This window comes from Pleurodeles waltl, chromosome 1_1 (assembly GCF_031143425.1).
Source record: "Pleurodeles waltl isolate 20211129_DDA chromosome 1_1, aPleWal1.hap1.20221129, whole genome shotgun sequence".
In the NCBI taxonomy this organism is placed as follows: domain Eukaryota; kingdom Metazoa; phylum Chordata; class Amphibia; order Caudata; family Salamandridae; genus Pleurodeles; species Pleurodeles waltl.
Window position 1 is genome coordinate 391,581,547 of NC_090436.1, and position 20,403 is coordinate 391,601,949.

The window sequence follows — 20,403 nt, forward strand, 5'->3', positions numbered from 1 at the left end:
GGGCGACTCTTTCTGGTAGCCACGGTGCTGCAGGCAATGGGTACGCCAAGAGAAGGCCGTGCCCCTCAGAAGTAGCGCCAGAGGGAAAAAAAAACCCTGAAAGGGGAAAAAACCTCCACAAAGAATGTTCCTAAAACAGGAACAAAAACGAAGAGAATATCAGCAAGAGCAAATACAGGAAAAAGTATTCTGAACTGACGAGAACCAGCACAGGAATACGAGGAAGCAGGAGCGAAGACACCATCCAAAGAGAAAGTGTTGCAGCGCAAGGAGAGAAAAAATCACAGCCCTTAAATACCAACAAACAGGAAACGACCAACAGGAAGTAAAAGGACACCATCTTAGATAGGGAAAAGCACATAGAACAAGGAATGCTGGGAAGAGAAAGGAAACATGGGAAGGAGTAAAGAACATAAAGGAAGGCACAACCAGATGTCCAAGAAAAGAAGAAAAGAACAGGTGAGTGGGGGGGTCAGACATACCTGACAACGCGGTGAACAGCAAAAGAACGAGGCCCCATGCCCAATTTGGGGCCTCTGTAAGCACACAGCAGACTGGGGGCGCGTCGCGTCAGATAAACGCGTGCTGCGGCCCGAGCCGAAGGTTCGGTTCGTGCTGCGCACAGCAGCGCGACAGGATCAAGTCGCAAGGTTTTGCGCATTGAACTTTATATCATTCAAAGATAAGTGGGGACTGTTACCTGAAGAAGATGAAACATGTCCAAATGTTGCATTGAAAGTAATCCACTCTTTGAAGGAATTGAAAATGTTGCAGAATAATTCCAACACTGAGGAAAAACATTCATGGAGTAAAATGAAATGCGTGCAAAGACAAGATGAATTGTGGGTTTCAGAAGAAGGACAATTGGTTTTGCCAAACAGTTTGTTGTCTCGAATGGCTAGGTATTATCATGGTCAAGCACATGTTGGGAGGGATGCCATGATTCGGTTGTTCAAACATGATTGGTTCAACCCACGGTTTAGACAGGTTGCTGAAGCAGTTTGCCACTGTTGTGCCATTTGCCAGCAATTGAACGTGGGGAAAAGGACAGTGGTTAATTTGAGACAAATTGGAAGAGCAAGAGGTCTATTCAGCAGAATTCAGATGGATTTATTGAGATGCCTGTGTGTGGAGGTTTGAGATATGTGTCGGTGATTGTTTGCATTTTTAGTCACTGGATTGAAGCTTACCCTACACAAAGAAATGACAGTCTCACAGTAGCGAAACTACTGCTTAGGAAATTGATACCGCGTTTTGGGTTTCTGATCTCTTTAGAATCAGATAGGGGAAGTCACTTCAACAATGAAGTAATTAAATTACTGTGTGCAGCATTGAACATTGAGCAGAAGGTGCATTGTAGTTACCTCTCTGAAGCATCAGGACTAGTGGAGCAGATGAATGGTACCTTAAAGTCGAGAGTTGCAAAGATGTGTGGGTCCATGAATTTGAAATGGCCTGACGCTTTGCTTTAGTTTTGATGTCAATGAGAAACACACCCGAAGGAAAGACAGGATTGTTGCCACATGAGATCCTTATGGTCCGAGCCATTAGGTTGCCAGCGGTGCCTGCAAATGCACTTGTCAACATGACAGATGATATGGTGTTGGACTACTGCAAAGGTCTGACTGATGTGGTTCTCTCTTTCTCTCAGCAGGTGGAGGCTACCACACTGCCACCGATCCATGACCCAGGGCACAACCTGAGAGCCGGAGACTGGGTTGTGGTCCGGAAACACGTGAGGAAAACGTGTTTGGAGCCTCGTTGGAAAGGACCTTTCCTGGTAGTTCTGACAACTATCATAGCTGTGAAGTGCGCTGGAATTCCGAATTGGATCCATGCCAGTCACACGAAGAAAGTGGCATGTCCACTGGATCATGAGGAAGAAGAGTTGTTGAAAATACCAACAACAGCGAAACAAGTCTCAGGGCCAGAAAGAGAACAAAGAGGAACTGAGACCGGATCTGAGCCAGTTGAGGACGGTTCAGTCACTCCTGTGAGAGATGAAGGAGAAGACCTCCAGGAGGGTGACAAAGAGCCTATTTTAATTGAGGCAGCAGGAGAGCCTAGTCAGAGGAGGGCCTTCCCAGAAGCAGACGATCTTGAGAGACAAACAGAACAATTGCCAGACCCAGAGGGTAAAGGAGTTCAGGTGGATCAAAGTCACTACGATCTAACTCCTCCTGAACCTTTTGCCGGTCCGTCAAGAGAAAACACTGCAGAACAAGGGGAAGTTTCATGGTCGACTGTGAAGAGAACACTGATAAAAGGTCCACTGAAAGGAGATAAGTGTCCAGAGTCGCAAGGAAAGGGAAAGTGAGTGGTTGTTGAGACAACAAACGAGGAAGAAGTAAATACAACAAGGAGAGAAGATCTAAGTGAAGGAGAATTGAATGGTGATCAAAAGTTGAAAAGAAAGAGAATAGCAAGTCGAAGATACGCAAGTCCTGAATGGGCGTATGCAACTACAAGTGAATGGCAGCAAGAATTTTTGTCTTTTTGTTTTGATAGAGACATTTCGGGTCAGTATTTTGGCACTTGAAGGAAGCTGATTAACTAAACTGTTGAAACAATCTGAGAGAAACGCTTTGAGAAAGAAACTGTCAAAAGTAACTTGAAGAGACATTGATAACCTGATCAAACTTTTGAAAACTGATTTTGACAAGCTGCTCACCAATTTTGACAAGGGATCCTTGAAGTGAGATTGAAAACTGTTAATAACTGCTGAAAGAAGATTTGTTTGTTTTTGATTTTTGCTGCAGTTTTTCTAAATTTTCTCCTGCTTTCTGATTCTTTACAGATCATGAGTAACATTAGCCAACAGGGCAGGAATACTAGGCCCTGTAAATATATGAGTATATTTGTGGGATATTGTTTGTGGTATTGATTGTGGGTATGCCTGCTCTTGATAAGAGTGAAGCCAACCATACTTCTGCTTTTGAGACAACTACTGCACTAACGGCAATAGAGAAGTTTAGGTAAGATGAGAAATATTTGCATGAGTGTACTAATGCACAAGGAGAACTTTCTTCTTATGTCTTCTATTGCTTGTTGAGTGAGTATGTTGAGATGATGTATGCGAGGAATTGTTATGTGTGTATGCAGATTCCTTCATCAGTTGAGGAAGGAGTTACATACCATAGTTTGCCTTTAACATATGGAATAAGTTGGAGTCTGCTACTAACAAGATTCTATAACCAGGAGTACATTCACTATTTCTATTCAAATTATGACATGGTGTTTTCATTTGTCCCTATAATTAGGTATCTGAGTAGAGTAGCTAAAGATAATGACATAGTATTAGGTAGAGGTTTCTTTGAACCTACATTGACATTTGGCACAGCTTATACACACCACAATAATTTAACATGCTTGCTTACACCTTTAGAGAAAAGCTTCTTAGATCACACAGATGACAGGAGAAAGGCATTGAAGAAGAAGTTAGAAAAAGCCTTAGAGAAGAGGACTTACAAGAATGGTTATGCTTATAGTGCAGTTAAAACGCAAGGAAAATTAGTTTTAGATATGTAACACGTAGGGAAACTTTGTATATACAGTATAGGCCTAGCTCATGCACTGACACTTTATTTGTGGGAACGAGTGAATGTAGACATATGTTTTTGTTTCAGAGTAAATGGATGGTTATGTGGAATAGACAGGACCCAACTATTCCTGGGATTTATTACATATGTGGTCTTAATGCTTATTACAGTCTTCCAAGAGGATGGTATGGGACATGTTACTTGGGAATAGTTTTACCAAAGATTTATCAAATGAATGAATTGAAGAAGTTTCCAAAAGTGACTGAATTACATCATATGAGACAGAGTAGGGAGTCTCCTTCAGGTATAGTGGGAGATATATTTGGAGCAATGATTCCATCACTAAGAGTTAATCTACATTCAATAAAGATTCAAAAAATTTCAGGGGCTATACTCCTGATAGATTCTGAATTAGCTGCTGAAAGAGGTATGACTCTTCAGAATCGCCTTGCTTTAGACATTTTCTTAGCAAAGGATGGTGGAGTTTGTGGAATGATTAATTCTAGGCATTGTTGTTCGTATATTCCTAATAACAGTAAAGAATTAGAGACCTAATTACTAATCTGACTAATGAAAGTGCTGATTTGAAAGAATTGAAAGAACCAAGGATCAGATGTAGCAAAGGTTTTTACCCATTCTGTGTCTATGGGAAAAAGTTTCCGTACATATGGCCCCAGGTGTTTGGGAAAAGATTGGCAAAGGCTTTGCTTCAGTGGAAAATTAGCTCAGCAACATTTGGAATGGGATTCTATTGAAAATCCTACAGGCGATATTAATGATCATGGTTTGCCTAATTGGGATATGGGTAATGTGTAAATTATGCAAAAGGATTAAAGTGAAAAGGTCAAAGAATGATCAGAGTAGGGAAGAAAAGAAAAGGGAAAACTTGTACAGGGAAAATTCAAAAAAGGGAACAAAGATATGAAGGGATTAAATTGACAGAAATTTAGCTGATGCAAACATTTGTGAGTGGTAGTTAGTGTGATGACACATTTAGTCGTCAGAGGAGAGATTGATAGCGCAGGTATTTTAATAAAAATTATTAATAGGTGTCTATGTATTCTGAGTAATGTGATCACGATGAGTGGCTGCCAATGTTAATGAAGGGTACTTATTAATAGTGTAATGCTATGAAATATTGAACATATGTTTGATTAATGTAGTAGTATGTCACATTAAAGGCTATGCATTATGTATTAGCTTTATTAATTGTAGGCCTTAACTTAGCGAAGGTCTTGGCCTGGTTGCCAGGCCTCATGCCAAGCTGTATTTCTTAACGTTTAATAAATGGATGTCCTATAGAGTTAAACTGTGATTTTCCATTGCATTGCATTGCAAAGGTGCTTGCAGCTGAGAATTTTTTCTCATGAGAACCGACTTCTAGAAGATGCTGCTCTTGCTGAATGTAACATTATGTGGGTCATTATGACCCTGGCGGTCGGTGAAAATGTGGTGGTAGTACTGTCAAAAGGTTGGCGGTACATACTGCCCAATTATGACATTGGCGGGTTAGCTGAAGCCAACCTGCCAATGTACCACACCGACTGCCATGGCGGTGGCAGCCGCCGGGCTGGAGATAATAATCTCCATCCCGGTGGCAGCTACTGTCCCGGCGGCGGCATTATGACCCTGCCTACCACCATGGTTTTCGTGGCGTTCGTGATGCCATGAAAATCATGGCAGTGGGCCCTACCAGTTACAGGGAATTCCTTCCCTGTCACTGCTAGGAGGACACCCACCCCCCCAACACTCCCCAGACAACCCCCACCCTCCTCCATCCACGCTTCCCCTTTTCTAATCCCCTCCCCCATACACTTACAGTCGCAGGCACACACCACACATTCACACACTCGCTCACACTGGCATTCACTCATGCACACACACACGCAAGCAACACTACACACTCATTGGGGTGCACCCACACACTCACACATTCATGCACACACCCCCAACACACATACACAACACCCCCCCCTCCTCTGTCGGAAACCCGACTTACCTTAATCGAGGGAGTGTTCCGGCTGGGGACGGGATGGGACGAGGCGCTGCTACCACCAGCAGCACCCACCAGCAGAACACTGCCAGTCCGTATTATTATTTTTCATAATATGGCTGGTGGTGGTCTACTGGTGTGGCGCTGCTGGTGGTAGCAGCGCCACCTTAACACCGTTAGCCAGCATGGCCACAGCCGGATTTCCGCCCTTCTTGTGGAGGAAATCCGTCTGTGGCCATATTATGGCGGACGGATGTTAGCAGCGGCGACAGTCTTTTGGAGGCCGTCGCCACAGTTGTAGGCGGTACTTACCGCCTAAGTCATAATGTGGTCCTATCTGTGTAATATGTGTAAGACTGACTTTTTTCAGGAGGAGAACAATGGAGACACTGACTGGAGTAGAAGCTGCAACAATATTGTTACCCGACGAGCCGGATGATGAGGACATTGCAGGAAAAACCAATCAGCGACTTGTGAGCGGAGTAATGGTAGAATTCATAGATTTGGAGTTTTAGTTTTATTGAACAAAGTGTGAAAATGCGATCCCTTGATCAATGGGGATTTGGGAAGTAGTTTTACTGAATTTAATTTAACGAGACTGCACTGAGAAGAAACCAGCATTTGCCATTTGCCATTAGCCCATTGCTCATTTTCTTGCTGGCCGAAAGGTCAATATTTTCTCGTGCGTCTTGGCAAGAGATGTGCTTAACTTTATTGCTTAAAGACTTTGCGTTTTCTGAACTTTTATGCTGGATCCTGATGCCTTGCTGATTGACTGATGTCCTGATGACGAGGACTATCTTAGCTTGCCGATCCAACTGAGGAGAGGTATTATTATACCCATGTATGATATGCATATTTGCTTTTTCTTTGTAGGTACCAACCGCACTGTTTTGCAAGAGCCATAGTTAAATGTTTTGCCAAATTCGTATTACTAAATTATTTGCATGAAGCCCAACCTGGTGATGCTAATCTGGTGATAGTTAAGGATCCTCACTAATAAAAATCTGCTAATAGGGAATTATGCTTGATGAATTTCTTTGCTGAATCTAAATGTATGTGATCTTGTTTGCGCAATTGTTCTTGTTATTAATTTGCACCATAACCTTAGAGTGTGTAATAGTTCAAGCTTTGATTAGATTACGTTTCTTTCATCGCTTTGGACAGCCAGTGTTGTTTCTGTATGTGTATCATTTGATTCTGAGATTAATTTACATGATGTTTGCATTGTTAATATAGGGAAATAAATATACTAACTTTTACTGAAAGGTGGGGTTATTCATGGCTGAAAGGTCATGGTGCGTGACAATTTTATGGCAAAACCGGAGGCTCCTATTATGCTTAAGTCTTTTCTTTATTTTAATAGCAGCCGCAGTCAAGAAGAGAACTACAGATCCCATAAGGCCAATAACAACGGCCAATGAGGATCAAAAGGTAGTTCTAAGAAACGCACCAATCACCAACAAACTAAGCTGATAATACCTATCTTGACTGGGAACAGCCCTCTTTTCTTGCTGCTCTCAGTCAAGATAAGTACAGCTACTTTTCATATCCATTATATACTGTATGCTCATATGTTCTTTGTTACGTATGTTTATAGATAAAAGTGAGGTACTGGTGTATTTCAGTTATACTGTGTTCATTTTTGTGTTCTAGTCGGCTTGTAGCCGCAGCATTTGTCTGCAGGACAGCGCGAGCCGCGTCCGTTCCAAATAACGGCTTTTCCTCGGCACGCGCCATTATCTCGGTGCCCGCTGAGCCGAAAATTGTTATTAGATTTCACGCTTCGTTAAGCGCGTCTCCCTGGGCTGTTTTGCTGTTAGGCAGCGCTCGGGTAATTCTGCCGCGCTCCTCCTTTGACAGCCGCTTTACTTCTGGCATCCCTGTCACGCTCCAGGGATTTTATTATTGTACACCGGCAGTGCGGTGTTAATTACCCGTTGCACTTCAGGTGCTTTAGGTACAGTTCTTCACGGCTCAGTATTTTTGAATTTTTTATTACTGTTAGCCTAGTTTCATTTTGTTTCGTTCTTTATCAGTTCCGAACTCCAGATTCAGTGGAGGTTTCGGTTTCGGTTTTATTTTTTGACAACCTGCCGTTCCGCCTAGAGGTGGGACTCTTTGTTCAATTCTCTTAGGGAAAAGAATATTAACCCTTTCTTGGGCAATTTTTTCTAGTTTCACTCTCATTGTTTTTTCTATACCATGGGCAGCTCTCACCACCCAATGCTGTCTCAGGAGGAGGAGGAAGACGTCCTCAAGGAAAATCTGAATTATTTTATTCAGTCCTCAGTTGAGCAGGCTATGTCTGTTTCATGGCAGAAATTATCTAAAAATCTTGAAAATTCAGTGGTCTCTCTGGTGTAAAAAACCATGCTGGCCCAATCTGCGGGGGAAGGCAGAAAGCGTCTCAATCCTTCTAAAAACATTGAAGCGACGCTAATGGCAAGTGACAAGAGTTCACATGTGGCAGAGGACGTGGCTCCTCAAAGGCCTCCAACAAAGGAGGGGTTGTCAAATAAAACACCGAAAAAATGCATGGTTAAAGCCAAACATGTTTCTTTGCCAATTTGTATATAAATAATTTTGGACACCGATGAGGAAGTGCAAGACCTTGATTCGGATTCGGATAATTCTGACAGGGACGTTGGAGATGTCTTCTCCTCTCCTCCTCCCAAAAAAGCCAAAAGGGGTTCACAAGATTTTATGGGATCTTGCGCAATTCTAGATGCTGAAGGGGTGCCAATGTTCGATCCTTCCAACATCCATCATCCTAACTCGACGGAATGGTTCCCTACAGACCATGTGGCAGAGTATGTTACCGCCAGATTGCGTACCCCCCTTGATAAACAAGTACGGGCAAAACTCAGATCGGAATGCCCGATTCCCGCTCTTTCCTAAAAAATTACTGCCACTCTATCTATTGACACTTCTCTGATCACCTTTTTTACTAAATATGGCAAGGACCCACGCAAGGGGGTTGATAAAGCGTGGTCTTCTTGCCAAGACAAACTGCTAGATGTGGTGGGTCCCCTAACACAGATATTTGGCTTGGCAGGATCTGCTCGATTAGAACAGTCTTCGGTCGACCCAGCGGAACTCTCCCTGTGGGCTCAACGGGCCATTTGCTTACTGGAGAACGCCAACTCTTCCATCACTCACGAACGTAGGATGGGTCTCTTTCTCAAACTTGACCCGAAGCTGGTCAACCTGGCTGGTACAGACCCCGGGGTCAAAGCAGAAGGCATGCTTTTTGGTGACTCCTTTATCAAGGAGTTGAGTAAATATGTGGCAACTTTTTCGTCCCTTGATAAAGCCCAACAATCTCTGAAGAAGATGTTTTCGGCACGTGTTTTTGCCAGGGCCGGCAGAGGCAGGAACCGCTTTGCTGGCCGTACCTATGCCAACCAAGGTTCCCGGGGCTACTACGGCAATACAACACCTCAAGACTACAGGCCACAATTCTACCCCCAGAGGAACAGGGGTTTCAGGAACAAAGGGAACTGAGGCTCCAGGTTCTCCGCACAAGCCGGTAAGTCAAACAATTGTTTCTCATGTTCTGGGGGGGGGGTCGTATTTCAACATGTCTGGCAAAATGGAAAGAACTCACGTCAGATCCTTGGGTGCTAAATACCATTCAGGGATATATTATAGAGCTATTCTCAGAGCTTTTTCAAACTGTGTTTCCTCCTCCCCCTCATTTTTCTCTATTAATGATAAACCTAATTTCCTTAGAAATTCAAGCTCTTCTTCAGAAACAGACGATAATCCCTTGTCCCTTAGATCCTTCAGGGTTTCTCAGTTCGGTTTTTCTGGTTCAGAAGAAAAACAAAAAGATGCGACCGGTTATCAACCTCAGGCAAATCAACCAGTTCGTTCTTCATCAAAATTTCAAGATGGAAACCATCCTACATCTCAGGGATATCCTACTCCAAGGAGATTGGATGGTAAGTTTAGATCTAAAAGATGCTTATCTAACCGTGCCCATTCACCCCGACTCCCAAAAATTCCTTCAGTTCCAATGGGCCGGTCAGACTTTCCGGTTTACTTCTCTCCCTTTCGGTCTCTCCTCCGCTCCGTGGTGTTTCACAAAGCTAATGAGACCAGTAGCAGCTTTCCTCAGGGCTCGAGGCGTCAGATTAATTATCTACCTGGTCGACATTCTCATCATGAACCAAAACCGTTCCTCCCTTCTCGCTCAAGTGCGTCTTTCTTGCACGCTAATTTCAGACCTAGGTTTTATCATAAACTACGAAAAATCTTCCTTAGAGCCGACCCAAAAGATCGAATTTCTAGGTTTCCGCGTGGATTCTGTTTCGGCTTCTCTTCTTCTTCCATCTTCAAAGATAAAATCTATCAAATCAGAAATTCTTCTCATCCTTCGCAGTTCTCGACTTTCTCTTACGATCCCTTGCAAGAGTCGTAGGACTTCTCTCTTCCTCAATTCAAGCTATTTTTCCAGGCCCTCTCCATTATCGAGCCTTACAACGGTTAAAAATATGCCACCTTCAAAGAGGGTTGGCCTATTCAGATTCCATAGCGCTGGATCAGGACTCCTGAGCAGAACTTCAATGGTGGATAGACCATTTAGATGCCTAGAACGGCAGGACCATCTTCACATCAGCCCCAGATCTTGTATTAGAATCAGATGCAAGCCTTCTGGGCTGGGGGGCCCGTTGTGGTACAGTCTCGACTGGAGGCTTATGGTCTCGAGAGGAGTCAAAACTGCACATAAATTATTTAGAGATGCTTGCCGGCTCCTTTGCAATCGCCTTGCAAGAGACAAAGTTTCCTGTTCTGTTCTACTCAGGATGGACAACATTTCCACGGTCCGCTACATCAACTGTTTGGGAGGCACAAGGTCCAAGCCTTTAGCAGAATTGGCGAAAGGGTTCTGGGAATTTTGTCTCCAAAACAGAATCTCAGTTCAAGCGGAGTACCTACCGGGCAACCTCAACGTTGTAGCGAACTGGTACTCTCGACATTTTCAGGATTCCAGCGATTGGATGCTCAATGTGCAGGTCTTCAAAAACATTCTTCACAAGTGGGGACCTTTCGACATAGATCTCTTTGCATCACGTCTCAACGCACAACTACCGAAGTTCTTCAGTTGGCATCCGGATCCCCTAGCTCGGGCATTCAACGCTTTCTCTCAGGACTGGTCCTCTTACCTCAATTACGCCTTTCCTCCCTTCATTTTGATTTCCAGAGTCCTAGCTCATGTCAGACGCCAACAGGCTTCAATAGTAATCATAGTTCCCTTTTGGCACTCCCAGGTGTGGTTTCCATCTCTCCTAGAACTATCAATAGAACCTCCTTTCTTACTTCCTCCGATCCCGAACCTTCTAACCAGTCCTCAAGGTTTATGTCACAACCTAATTCTCCAGAACGCTCTCACTCTCTCAGCCTGGAAAATCTCAGGAAATCCCAGCCTAGCGCGTCTATTTCGACAGAAGCTTCAAATTTCTTGGACCTGGCTAGAGCTCCAGGAACAAGGAAAGCATATAGATCAGCATGGGATCTCTGGCATAGCTGGTGTGTGGGCAAACAGGCTGATCCCTTTACAGCAGATGTAACAATGATTATTAATTTTCTGGCAGCGGAAGCTTCCAAAGGTAAATCTTTCCGTACCATTAACTTGTATAGGTCGGCTATTTCTTCTTCACATGTGTTTCTACAGGGAAAACCTATTGGTGAACACCCCTTGGTTTGTCGCCTGTTAAAGGGAGTAAAATTTTCGAATCCTCCAAAACCAAAATATAGTTCATTATGGGATGTTAATACTGTACTGAAATTGTTTGTGTCATGGCCGGATAATAACCTTTTATTGTTGAAGCAGCTTTCAGCTAAATTAACCATGCTTTTATGTCTGGTGTCTGTCAAACGTTTATCTGATGTTAAAGCTTTGGAAATTACAGCTCGTCAGTTCATTCCGTCTGGTGTTATATTTAATGTGGTCAGATGTACGAAAACTAACCTTTCATCAGTTTTTTACCCCTTTTTTCCAGATCACCCTAAACTTTGTGTAGGTCAATGTTTAAAAGTTTATGAACAACAGACAGCCGGTCTGCGGAACTCCTCTTCTACCCAGCTCCTGATATCTTTCAGGAAACCTTTCAAACCTGTGTCCTCTCCAACTTTAGCTCGTTGGGTCCGCTGGATTATGTCTTTAGCTGGTATTGATGTCTCTGACTTTGGGGCCCATTCGGCTAGGGGGGCCATGGCATCCAAAGCTTTTTGGGCTGGTTTCCGCTTAGAGGATATTCTCAGGTCGGCTGACTGGTCCAATGACAATGTTTTTAAAGTTTTCTATTGTAAACCGATTGAACATGCCTCTTTCAGTGTGATTAATACGCTTTAAAATAGCATAATAGGAGACTCCGGTCTTGCCATAAAATCTAGATTTTCCTAGTAATTTATGAAGGAAAGTCTTAATTTTATTAAAGACACGGAGGTGAGTATTATCCTGCCGCTACAAAATTAACGCTGTGATTTTGTCTCCCTCCCTTTCAGCTTCTTCATCGGGACAACAGTCAACTGCATAAGGTTCCTGCCTTTGTCTCTTCGGCTACTTCGTTCTTTACCTCTTCTGCCTCTACGATCTTCCAACCGTCAAATCAAGGCACCCTTCCAGAGTGGACTCAAATACTGATTTACGCTTTGCAAGAACTTTTAGCACTAGGCTTAGCTGTTTTTATTTGTGGTTTTATTGTTCCTTTATTTTCTACGGTTTAAGCTTGCACAAGAAAAGAGGGCTGTTCCCAGTCAAGATAGGTATTATCAGCTTAGTTTGTTGGTGATTGCCGCGTTTCTTAGAACTACCTTTTGATCCTCATTGGCCGTTGTTGTTGGCCTTATGGGATCTGTAGTTCTCTTCTTGACTGCAGCTGCTATTAAAATAAAGAAAAGACTTAAGCATAATACTCGCCTCCGTGTCTTTAATAAAATTAAGACTTTCCTTCATAAATTACTAGGAAAATCTACATTACTGACTCTATTGATTATAAATGTAATTGATTATTAATTATTATTGATATTGTGTATTGGTTATTGATTATTGATCTGCATGTACTGGAATTATGGTGGGATCATCTTAATTGTGAGTCCAAAGGTTCACCGACCTGTTCGCGTCCCCTTGTAAGTTTACTTATTAACGTCAGACGCTCTAACACTCCCAATCCCCTCCATTCTCTGCCGAATGCATAGCAGTGCTGGAAATGGAAAAGCATTGCTCTTTATCCCATAAAATGGGGGTGAAGAGTGGCATCGGAAAGCAGGTGAAATCACCAGCGGTGCAGTCATGAAGAGTGTAGGCTGACAGTCAACATTTACATTATGGGTGTGATTTATTCTTTGGCGCAAGGCATGCAGTCTGCCAGGGCGTCGCCAAGATGGAGGTACTGCTGGCCAGATTTAAAAATGGGTGCTTGCCAGAGGATATTTCTAGCATTAGCAGGATCCACTGCCATGGTGGTTCCTGTCAATGCACTGTAAATTTGCCTTATGGCTCTGTAAACGTGACCTAGCTGTACGGCAAGTTTACAAAGTTTATTTCTATAATTAAAAAGAAAATCCCAATGCAACCAGGTTTTTTCTGGGGGTGATTGGTTATTGAAAAACAGCTGTATGTCTGCCCACCTAAGTTAGGTGGGTGGATATAAAGTAAAACCTCTGATAGCCCGATGAAGTAAGTCTAGCCGTTGTCAAACCATGGCCCTCCCGCTTCTAAATCAGGCAGGCTGACCATAATGTTGGCAGGGAGGGAACTCTGTGGCCATTGCAACAGAGTTCCCTCTCCACCAACATGTAAATCGGGCCCTTATTTTTTTAACTGCCTCAAAGAAATCAGCAACAAGGACACGTGATAGCACATCTGTTATGACTACTTAATTGCTTCATTTTACATCCAATGGGCTAATGCACCAGCTGCAAAAATCATTGTGTACCCAGCAGTGGTGGTTTGCTGAACTTTGAAAGTAGTGGGACGTAAGTATTTAATTCATATAGGCTTGAGTAAGCAAGGTAAACAAGTGTGACTCCCTTTAGGTGGGTAAAGTAGTTTTTGAAAAATAATGGCCAAATGATATATTTTGCAGCAAATTGTCACATAAATTGGCTACAGAGCCAAATATTTTGTGGCATAATTTTCACATAAACTGGTAATAAGCCAAAAGGTTGTGAATAAATTATTCCAATAAGTATGTGGATAGCCACGAATGCCCTTTTACTCTCCTTATGGGTCTAACCTTCTACAAGAAAACATTTAAACAACAGTTTTTTTTTTTTACACAATATCCCTAAAAAACTGATGAGGCAAATGTGTTACAAGCAGTTAAAATAACCTGGAGATGCAACGTAACATGACCCATCATTTTATGAAGAATATGTAGCTTCTTTCTCCATTTAATTTTTCCATCCTGCCTCTTCAGTGACATTCTGAGTCATATGTTATGACTGAACTTCTACTTTGAAGGGGTAAGGTGGAATAATCTAATGTTATGAAAATCTACATTTTCTTATAGAGACTTCTAACCACAGATTGCTCACCACTGAACAATCCCCAGGTGTCAAACTTGATCCGAAAAACCTTGAGCAGAACCTCTGGGCCTGCGACAGAAGTGAAGTTGAGGTTCCCTTATAAGTGCCTTCCCAGCACGCTGACACCAGTTCCTTTCGTTCTGCATCAGTAGCACAGACCCTGAGAGCCACCTCTGTCATTTTTTGACCACCTTTTTACACATTTTATTGACTTTGTTTGAGCTGGTCGTCCAGTTTGCTAGGGACATGTTCCCTACAAAACGTACAGGGTTGAAACCTTGCTGGGAATGTCACAGGTGGATGTCTGTGGCTGATCCTACTTGTTCTGTCTCTGGTCCCTGGGGTCAAGTCACGACTCCAAGGCCTGCGCTGAGTGCAAGTCAATGCACCCCAAAGTGATTTCTGAGCGGATGATGAAACTGTTGTTGATTTGGCAGAAGGCGGCTTCCCGCCCCTCTTGGTCCTATTCCCGAGGTAGAACACAGGGCTGTTCTCAGAGCCATTCCCGCAAACAATAGTTTTTACACGTTAAGACCTCATTGTTCGAGTTGGGCAAGTCAAGGAAGCACAAGAAAAAGTAGTCTAAGCGTTCCTCAGCTTCTCCATCCAAAGAAGATGCTTCTAGACCCTGCTCACAGACTCCATCTGCAGAAGTGACATGGTGGCCAAAAGAGCAATGAATTGAAAAGCCACCCTGAGTGATTGCCAGTGGTTAAACTTATTGCAAGCATTTCTCCTATCACCTAGTGTGTTTGTTGTATTTTATGTAAACAACTCAATGTATTACTGATTTTGCTGTAGAAACCCTTTTGTTACCTGCATGCCATAAGTTACAATCCTTGTAATATAGGTTAGTGAGTTTGAAACAACTTAAAGAACCTGCAAGCAAACTGCAGGGCATAGCTTATCTGTCCTTAAGTCAGCAATATGCACGGAGGCAAAGCCAGCACATTTAGTAGAGGATAATCTGGACTGTGAATCTACCTCACTAGCTGGATCTGAGCTCTGGATGGATTCTTTTCATTTTTGGCAGGTTGGGGTTTTAAAAAAACTGTTTTAATTGGGGTGCAGGCAGCAGCAACTCGGAAAGTGTAGCAAGGTTTCACTGAGCTGATTGCCGCACAATTTTTACTTACACAGTGCTTAATTTGAGCCAGTTGTCGCAGTTGGAACCCACATTACTTAATTCTGGGCACCAGCACTTATTTTTCCTAATTAGATTTTGACCTAAAGCAAAATTGGGAAAATCATAAAAAAAGGACGAGGAAGAGAAAGACAGAAAAACAGTGACAAAGGGAAAAGCAGGGAGGAAAAGAACATACAGGAGGGAGTTTGGGGGAGAGTAGCTACAAAAAACTGCTGCTGGGTGTTTTTTGGCCCCAGTCTCTGCACCACAGTCCCCCCGCCTTCCCTCTTTTTTTATTCACTATGTTTTTCATTATTTTTGCAGAAGCCACACTGCCAGGCGGGTGCAGGTAGTGGCATACTCTAAATGAGGTCCTATGTCTCTTTCAAAAGACTGAAGGCCTGATTTAGATTTCGGCTGATGGGTTAATGAGTCACAACAGTGACATATATCCTGTCCGCAGAAATATGAATCCCATACGGTATAATGGGATTAATATTTCGTCGAACAGGATATCCGTCAATATTGTGAAGGAGTAACCCATCGCCGAAATCCTAATCGGGCCCATAGACTAAATCAATCCACTGTGATACTAATGTATTATATTTGTATTTATATAATGCTTGCTACGACTGATGAGGCATTGTAGCACTTTAGTGCGAATAGCCCACTACTCCAGAACCCAATGTTATTGGTTATTCCATTGGTTATTGTAAGCTATTGGGATCGGTCTTGTAATCTTAAGGAAACCATTCCATGCATTTACTTCAGTTTCTTTGTGGCCAATGAAATTAATAGGAGTTAGATGTGGTCATTTTTTGAAGCTATGTGAGCTAACACAAATGGAACTGGATATGTCCATACGAAGACTGCTTGACATCTTTGGGTCTATGGTTGCTACGTTGGTTTTCGGTACAATCAGTGCCGATGGATTAGCCCCATTCATTAATTGGGCCTAGTCTGCTCCTACAAATTCCTAGACTGGGCTTTCAGCATCTGGGCATTTATATGAACCTGGACAGGGATGTATATCTGGAAAGGAATCTTTCAGCCTCTGTGGCCCGTTTTAGCAAACGTTGCCTCTCTCTTTGTTGGGAAGGGCACATGTCTACAAAATGTTTGTCCTTCCTAAATTCCTCTATATTTGGCTAAATGGTGTGTTCTGAAATGACAGAAATTTTCTTTGTCAAATTAGACAGCTCTTCGTACCCTACTTTGTGATTGTGATCATCTTAGAATATCTCTTACCTCTGTCTATAGGGATATGTGATGATGGAATCGCTATTTTTGATATGAGAGAGTACTACTAGGCTTAATATCTGGTGGCACTCAACAGTTGGGAATTCTCAGCTCTTCAAGAACATCCTTTAGCATAAACAGACATGCCTTTGGAGCTGGAGGACACCCAAGTGCCATCTATTAGAACGGAATCCAGACACATCTGCCTGTGCCTAGCAGGAAATAGATATGTACCGTAAGCCTGTTACTGCAGCTCTAATGTGGAAAGGGTTGATTGCCTCTGGATCCAACACTGTGAGACATTGCTTTTGTGAATGATGATCCTGACCATGAAAGGTTCCATAAACCAGACCTTATGGGGATCCCCTAGGTGGATACGCCGTGGGACTTAAATTGACTATTAGAGGAATTCTCCTTGGAAAGTTCTCAATGCTTTACATTCATGTAGTTGAATCACACCCTGCACAAATATGCTGACATGCTACAGGAGTTGCTGGGCTCATCCTCCTTGGAACACAGGGTTGTCATAGTTTGACTCTTGCTCTAGGCAAGGCTGCTGGTTTAGGAATGTACGTTTTGTTTGTACGTCACTAGGACAATCCTACAACTGTCGGCGCAGCTCTCCTGGCTCACAAGCAGTACCTCACCAAAAACCCAAGCAGTAAAAGTTGATTTGTGGCAGCCTTTACGCATGGACTCAATAGTGTGAGATTTTGGGGGAGTCGTGGTTAAACAGACATTACCCTTTTCTCACATGAGCAACATGTCTCATTCATACACACAGGCAATGAAGGAGATGCAGTGACGTTTCAATACGTTTTATTAATAAGACTGCAGTCTACTGTAAAATTCATGGGATGCAATGATTAGTATAATGAACAATGCAAAAAACAGAATGGTAAAGATGAGAGTCATGAATACAAAGACCCCCACCATTTTGCAATAACATAAGATGTAAAGCAGGTATGAATTAAACCCTTCTACCCTGGCATGATGAACTTAATCTCTATCCTAGAAACAGCTAGGTGTGTTAAACCTAATCTGCCAGTACCATGTCCGTGAAAAGAGCCACCCAACCCGCGTTACCTTGGAATGAGGTCTCTAGATCAGACTCCGTGGTGACATGAAAACTGGGTCTGCATCAAGGCAACGTATAGGATACATAGCGTCAATGGCATCTGGTATGAATCCCTCTGATAATCATGTCTGTGTGAGATGTATTTATACAGATTTTGTAGGACCCTTGATGCAGGTATCTTCCCAAACAAAAGATAAGGCATACTTGGGGAAGCAATTATATAAACAATTTCCTGAAAAGGTACATTATGTTACTATCACACAAAAATGGGAAAGTACATGATGTAAATACCTATGTATCTCATTTATCTTTGACGCTGAAGTGACGCTTTACAGAGTGCCACTTATAACGTGAAACTAAAACATCTTCCTAACTATAATCATGTCAGCCATTTTGGAAGAAATAATTAAAACAATGTGCTAAAACAGAGCAAGCTAAGTAGGGTAAAAGTCACTAGGTATATTGATGCATTGTAGTTTACACAATAGTATTTACATTACATAAGAGATGGAAGGGAGAGTCAATGTAGTTATTTTATGGTTCAGGGGATATTTGTTACTTTTAAGTTATTCATTTTATACTGCTCTTCAATGCTGGATCAAACCAGCTTCTAGGTTCTAACATAGTAAACTCAATACAAGCCACAACACAAAAAAAAAATATGTAAAAGCCTTAGAAACCCACTTATGCTACATATAAATAGGTATAAAACAGACACTGATCAGAGCACCCGTTTTGACTGAATACTTTGGGGGGTACAGCAGCAATGTGGTGGATACCAATAGTGGAGAGAGACGACCCACTGTTATATAATTATCTAGCCTAAAAGGCTGAGTTGAAAAGGTTGTTTTATCGTCACACATTCATTCAATTCATGGACACTGAATTACTGAACTTTCAACAAGGTAACACAGATTTATTGACATATATTACCAAGTTCAATAGATTTGTGGCAGAATCAGGATGGCTGGAGAGCAAAGGGAGTTCCTTGTTTTGTAAAGGGTTGCATGATGAATTAAAAGATTTACTGGCCCAAGTGGTTGACCACTCAGAAAAATGTAGTGAGTTAATAGACCTAATAGTAAAGCTAGATCACTGCCTGACAGAGCACAGGCGAGACAAAGGGCAGTCTTAAACAAAGATAGTGGTTTAGAAGGACAAAAGGTCTGACCCTGACAAAACAGACAAACCAGAACCCAGGCAGGTAGGGAGCCTTAGAGGACCGTTGAGTGATGAGGAATGACAAAGGCGTAGGACATTAAAACTTTGTCAGTATTGTGGAAACAAAGGTAATTTCTTTCCTGAGTGTCCAGGAAAACCCAACGAAAAAGGAGAGGTGGGAAACTAGGCACCAGGAACGTAGAGAGGTGAGCGTTTCGGGTGTAGAAGCTAGCTGTCCTAGCTTAAAAAACTTTAGCACAAACATATTGTATCAAACAATATCGTCATTTATATGTAACAGCTCATTTGTTCTGGGATGGCGGCTCGGTTTGCTTCAATCTAATAGGAGATTCAGGAGCTACAGGGAATTTTATGGACCAATTCCTTGCTTCAATATATGGTATCCCATGTGAACAGAAAGATCAAGTTGACAAAGTCAAAACTATTGACAGTAGCGCCCTGAATTAAGGTCCTACTACTGCCTTATGGCTTGACATTCAGGGAACCCATATGGAGAAGAGTACATTTGACATGAAACAAGCTCCGTAGTTTCAGGCTATTTCCTACTGAAAAGAACATTGTTTCAAAGGTCCTTCTAGTGCATATCCAGAAAACATTGCAGTAGTAGCTCCCGGTGTAGCTGGTCCTCATGTTATCAAGACCTAGCAGATGTCTTTGATAAACAAAGAGCACCGAGTCTCCCACCACATCGCCCATGTGACTGCCAGATCAACCTGATCCCTGGGGCTCGCATACCATGTTTCAGGATCTATGTACTAACCGACAAAGAAAACATCCCTCTTAGGGAATATCTAAAGGAACTCCTAAGCATAGGAATTATCAGTCCATCCTGTTCCCCAGCCTCATCCCTTTTATTTTTTCTACCAAAAAAGAGGGTGAGTTACACAGCTGCTTAAATGTGTTGTTCCTTTTCTCCTGCAGGTCCAGAAAACGCTTTTAATATCAGGGTGAAGAATCGCTATCCCCTGCCTCTCATTTCCAGTTTATAAGACCAAGTAATGGGTGCACAGGTTTTCATCAAATTTGATCTGAGAGGAGCGTATCATCTAGGGTGAGTGAGGAAGGGAGATGAGTGGAAAATGGCATTTCATACTAACTTCAGTTTGTATGAATATCTGGTAATGTTGTTTGGTTTATGTAATGTCCCTGCTGCCTTCCAAGTCTTCAAAAATGAAGTATTGAGGGAGTTTGTGGATGTGTGTGTGATGGCTTACCTTGATGACATCTTAATATACTCCCCTTCCATGCACAGAATATGAGAAACATGTAAGAGCTGTGCTACAACAATTTCGAGATAATAAGTTCTTTGTCAAATTAGAGAAATGTGAATTTCACACTCCTGGAGTCTCCTTTTTAGGGTATGTCCTCTCTATACAAGGCATTAGTATGGACCCGCAAAAGGTTACAGCTGTTCTGCAATGTAAATTTCCTAAAATACTGAAGGAAGTACAAAGTTTTCTTGGGTTTGCCAACTATTACCTGTGATTTATAAATCATTTTTCCATCTTGGTAACTCCCATAACACAGTTGTTAAAAAAGGGAGTAGTATTTAAATGTACTGAGGCAGCAGAACAAGCTTTCCAGCAATTGAAATAGACCTTCATCAATGCCCTCATTTTGCAACATCCCGATACTTCACAACCATTTATAATGGAGGCAGATGCATCTCAAGTGGCAGTTGGCGGGGTGGGGCGGGAATCATCGCAGC